At 50.7% G+C, this 5,524-nt stretch overlaps 1 long non-coding RNA gene across 2 annotated transcripts; it reads left to right on the top strand.

The window, feature by feature from the left end:
- Positions 1 to 274: 274 nt before the first annotated feature.
- LOC118932676 (uncharacterized) lies at positions 275 to 5,184 on the top strand. Of its 2 annotated transcripts, XR_008995471.1 has the most exons (4): positions 275 to 1,327; positions 1,724 to 1,765; positions 1,990 to 2,678; positions 2,765 to 5,184. It is a non-coding gene; the product is annotated as an uncharacterized LOC118932676 (long non-coding RNA). The 2 variants fall into 2 exon arrangements; XR_008995470.1 differs by having other exon boundaries at positions 1,990 to 5,184.
- The last annotated feature ends 340 nt before the right edge of the window (positions 5,185 to 5,524 follow it).

Raw genomic sequence — 5,524 nt, 5'->3', positions numbered from 1 at the left:
AGCCCTCGAGCCAGGCACAGCTCTACCCTCCATTGTAACAGGAAACCGAGGAGGGGTGGGGGGCAGAGAAGGCAGCGGTAGAGCCACCAGCCACGTGCCCCAGAGGAACACCCCCGCGGCTGCACCTCCACCCCCTGACCTTGGTCTTTAAAGGCACCCCTGCCCCTGGTGAGCTCTCTGGGCTCTGTCTGGGTGGCTCTGAAATGCAGATCTGGGCTATTGAACCGCGGTAGGGTTGCCAGATTAGCAAGTAAAAACACAGGGCACCCTCCTACACTGCTGGTGGGAATGTAAGCTAGTTCAACCATTGTGGAAAGCAGTATGGAGGTTCCTCAAAAAACTAAAAATAGAAACACCATTTGAGCCTGGAATCCCGCTCCTTGGAATATACCCAAAGAATACAACTTCTCAGATTCAAAAAGACATATGCACCCCTATGTATATTGCAGCACTTTTTACAATAACCAAGATATGGAAGCAACCTAAGCGTCCATCAGTAGATGAATGGATAAAGAAGATGTGGTACATATACACAATGGAATACTATTCAGCCATAAGAAAGGAACAAATTCTACCATTTGCAGGAACATGGATGGAGCTGGAGGACATTATGCTCAGTGAAATAAGCCAGGCGTGCGCACAGGGTCCCGGTGGCATCTGACCCCACCAGCCCCGCTCTGCGCTTTTCCACAGTTCAAGTCATTTTCCTCTTCCCGACTCGTCCCCTACCCTGGGCAATGCAACCCCCACCCGGGAAAACCCGGACAAAACCGGAGATTTCTTCTCCTTCCCAGTCATACTCTGCCTCGTGCCTGTCTGTCCCTGTCCCCCTCGGCCTCTCTGTCTCTGGCGAGGGGGAAGGGGCCTGCGCGCCCCGGGGCCGACATCTCCGCTTCCGAGGAGCCTTCCGTGGGCCCCCGCAGGAGCCTCGCGCGGCCTCCGTCACCAGACGCTGCCTGTGCGTCAGGACGCTTCTCAGCATCCTGGGCCGCCTTCCTCCCCTGTTCTGGCCCCGCTGTCGGCGTTTATCACGTGAGCACGCGGGGCCGAGCTACCCGGCCCCTCGCGGACTCCACCCTCGTTCGCACGGACGCGGCGTCACCACCTCGGCCTCCCCTGCCGGGCGCCTGTGTTCCCCTACACTGGCCACGGCGGGCCCTGGTTTTCACAGATCATCGATCTGAGACGTGCTGGATGTTAGGGGCTGGTTACAAGGGCAGACGCCCCCAGGCGGGGCTGATGAGCCCAGGCTGTGCAAACCGCCCCCGGCTGGGCCCGCGTTCTCCTCCGGCACCTTCCGTGCCTACGGGGCCGGGACCGGCGCACGGTGGGTGACGCTGGCGGAGGGGAGCGTGGGGGGCAGCGGGCGGTGTGGGGGAAGCCCCCCGACGGCGGGCTCCGCAGCCTGGGCGCTGCGGGCGGGGGCTGGGCGGCCGCGCGTCCTGCACGGGCCGCGGCCTGGCCTCCACCCGCCGGGTGCCGGAAGCATCCCCCGCGCCCCCACCCAGGCCGGCTGTGACAACCCAGTGTCCCCGGCGTCTCCCCAGCACCGCCCCCGGGTGAGGACGGCGCTCCCGGTCGGCGGGCTCGAGCAGAGTCACGTGGCGGGTGGGGCCGTGTAAACAGTGCTGGGGTCCTGCGTCGGGGGCTCCCGAAAACTTACCTTGAGAAGGCTCTGCTCTAAGTAATCGAGATTTCTTTCCTCTTTTCCTTTTACATGTAGGCTTCACGGGCCAGGAAGGACCGAGGCCACCAACACAAGGAGGTAAGCTAAGAGCCCGTCCGGACGTTTGCAATTTGCTAAGCCTTTAATGCGCGTGCAGGTCCGGAGAGAGCAGGAACTCTGGAGGCAGGCGCCCTTCGGCTGCCTGACCCCGTCGCTCCGGCGGGCGGGCCTGCGTCGTGCATTTCTGCGGCAGGTGCTGCATGTTGTCGCTGGGTGGTGCTGGAGGCCAAGCATCGAGTGGTCTTTCCCGGCTTTTCCGACAGGAATCAGACTCCGGTGAGGCTGCCTTTCCGAGCTTGGGTTCTGACCCCGTTCAATCAAGAATCCCCACACCTTAGACTCTGCAGGACCACCATTGCAAATTTCCCACATGATCTAACTCTGCCTAACAGTTCTTCTTTAAATGAACTCAATTTACAAACAAATGTGCCATAAAACGAAGTGGCCCGTCACTTTCAGCAGAAAACTGGCAGCACCGTGACGCACGCAAGACCGTGTCCAGAGAGAGAGAAACAGGCTATTACATGCAAGGTGCTGAAGATTCCCAGAAAGGGGCCGTTTTCCTTCTGCACTCTCCCTAAAAGGGAAATGGGTAATTATGAGACATTTTAACAACATAATTATTCTAAGGTGAGCTTTCTTTTTGATGCCATCAATGCGATCTAATATTACTACAGACGGGTCCATATATAGCCTTAAAATTATCTCCCATGTTGGATAAATGAACTGTGCCATTTGTATGTCAAGCAAGGCATAGTAAAGATTCGGAAATAATGCCTTTTCTAACAAATTAACTATTCAAATTGTGTGCAAAGTTGTAGTGTGTCAGAGCCAAGAGAGATCTCAGAGCATGCCTGATAATAATAAATACTTCCTCAGCGATTCCTCTATGCCAGGCATTATCCTATGTTTTATGAGGTCATTCAGTCTTCAGTCTCCACAACAAATATGGGTAGGTAGTGTTATTCCCAGCTTATGGCTTAGAAAACTGGCAGCACAGTTGCGAAGACTGGATAGCTTACAATGCTTATGTACGAGGCCACCTTACATCCCCGGGTCCACACGTGGCCTTGGGCCTGCCAAGCAGACGCACACACGTGAGACCTGGAGAAGTAAGGTGCTGCCTGCGGGCAGATTGCTTCCAGCAGACAGGAACCCCAGGATGGCTGGAGCTGACCGTGCTGGGGTTTCTTCTCCCACCCATCAAGTGAGCTGACTCATCCCCACTTTCTTTTGGAAAACCCAGAGGAGGAGACACTTTTACAGGTAGAAATGTCCATGTACTCCTCTTCCTTTCCCAATTTTGTAGATTTATCAGGTGTTTTACTACTGTTTCTCCTGGGCTTCTAAATGTATTTACTTAATGTGTTCCCAAATAAAATATATACTCAATCCAGAACATATTACTGATGCAACACTATGCTTTTATATTTTCTTATGTTTATCAACCCCAGTAAGTGAAAAGTATTTACATTTTTAAAGAAATGGATACCGTTGGTCATTATTTGCTTGAATAAAATTCCATGAGGGTTTTTGGCAGGTTTGGTTTATTGCTACATCCTCAGTGTTTAAAAGTTCCTGGTATGCAAAAGGTGTTTAATAAATGGTTGCTGAGCACATAAGCCAAATTACTTTTCAAGGGAGAGTTCGGATATTAAGTCCTCACTGTCCTCGTCTAATGACAGGCCAGCTCAGGTTGAATTCCTAGGAAACTATTCCTGGCTACCCTTCAAGGGAAGGCATCCCCATGTTTTTCATGTGCACAGGGTTCCTCTCTGTTATGCATTCTTTTCTGGTGTCTAACGAGATAGGACTTGTCAATGAAGGCCTTCTGGCATTCAGAACATTTGTAAGGTTTTTGTCCTGTGTGGGTCTTTCTATGCAAATTGAGGCCTAGCTTCCGGCTGAAGGATTTTCCCCACTTCTGACGGCTGTAGGCCCTCTCTCCGCTGTGAACTTTCTGATAGGTGTGAGGGTTTGACCTCTGAACGAAAGCTTTCCCACATCTATCACCAGTATAGGACTTGGTCCCAGTATGGATTTTTTTATGCTGAATCAGGTTTTTCTTCAGGATGAAGGTATCATCGCATAGATCACACTCATAAGCTCTCTCCCCAGTATGAATTTTCTCATGGTCCACGGCATTTGATTTCTGGGCAAAGGCCTTTTCACATATGCTGCACTTATAAGGTTTCTCTCCGGTGTGTGTCCTCTGGTGTTTCAAGAGATCTGACTTGGAAGTGGAAGCCTTTGCGCGGACATTGCAGCCACAGGGCTTCTGTCCAGCTGCTTTCCTGTGCTGAAGGAGGGCGGAGTTCTGCTTGAGGGATTGCCCACGTTCGTTACACCCAGACGCCTTCTCTACATTATGCCTCTTCTTGTGATTGACGCAGGATGATTTCAAGGAAAAGGCCTTTCCACGTGTTTTACATTTGTAGGGCTTCTTCTCCTCAGTATGAGTTTTTTGATGTTGGATGAGATCTGGCTCTTGTGTGTAGACTTTGCCGCATTCTTTGCATGTATAGGATTTGCCATCCGTGCCCCTTTTCTGATGCTGACCGATCCCCGGTTCCCCCTGAGCACGCTCCCACATTTGTCACTGTCGGGGGATTTCTCACCAGCATGCATCCTTAGGTCACTCTGAAGGCATGACTTGGGACTGAATAACTTCTGACAGGCATTCCCTTCAAATTGTTTTTCTTCAAATTTGGATGGATTATGGCCAACTAGTTTTCTGTATATGTTACCAGAATTTGTTTCCACACAGAGTTCCATATCTAAACTATATTTCAAATGTTTTCCAAACGGGTTGCATTCAAGGAGTCTGAGTCTTGAAGGAACACGTTTTCAGGCTGAGTCTGAAATATAGTTTAGAATAACACAACTACTGAAGAAACTTACATGTATCGGGACATGTGACTCTGAAAAGCACAAAATAAGTTAAAAAGAGAAAAGAAAATGTCACTTCTCCTTCGAGACTCTGCCCCACATCCTGGAATCTCCAGATCTTCTCTTCCATGCCCCGGTCTCCTTCTGAAACGGGGTACAAAGCAGCATCCCATGTGACTCTTTCCACACACGTGACTGAAATGAAGTGGTATAAACACTCAACTGTGGCAATCTTTCCCATTTGGGACCTAATGTCTGGGGGAGATGGACTGAATCTACCATTGAGGAAGGTTGAAGGAGTGGATATAATCTCAGATGGCATTGATCAAGAATTATCAAAAAATAGGACGTTAGAGGGAGCTTAATGTAACAACAGACGCAGATGAATAACTGCTGACGGTTTGCTCAAAGCAGGGAGCTGCGGAACGACTACATAGCTCTCATTTCAGATAAAGAGAGCCGAACACCCACCACAGACTGAGTCATCAGCAGGTTACCTGCAATGCGTGCACGCTGGGGTTTTTGGGGGTTTTCCTAAGTAATAAACAGAGCTAAGTCTGTATTTAAGAGCTGGCGTGCTTCTCTCGGTCTCCCTTTCTTGTTTCCTCAATCTGTCCGAATATAAAAGAAGCCCCACGGCCAGGAGCTCTGAGAATAACACAACTACTGAAGAAACTTACATGTATGGGGACATGTGACTCTGAAAAGCACAAAATAAGTTAAAAAGAGAAAAAAATGCACAAGTGAGAATGGGATGGAAAGAATATGCACGTAGAATTGACGGGAGGAGAATCTGGGAAAGTCATGTGAAATCATCACAAACCAGGTCAGGCTTCCCCAAGCCCATCTGCGCACGTTCCCGCCGTGCCGGCTGCGAACGAGCCCTAACAATCCCTTAGCGCCCCATCC

The sequence above is a fragment of the Manis pentadactyla genome (assembly GCF_030020395.1).
Source record: "Manis pentadactyla isolate mManPen7 chromosome 15 unlocalized genomic scaffold, mManPen7.hap1 SUPER_15_unloc_1, whole genome shotgun sequence".
NCBI classification, from domain to species: Eukaryota; Metazoa; Chordata; class Mammalia; order Pholidota; family Manidae; genus Manis; species Manis pentadactyla.
This window is presented reverse-complemented; position numbering and strand designations above follow the sequence as displayed.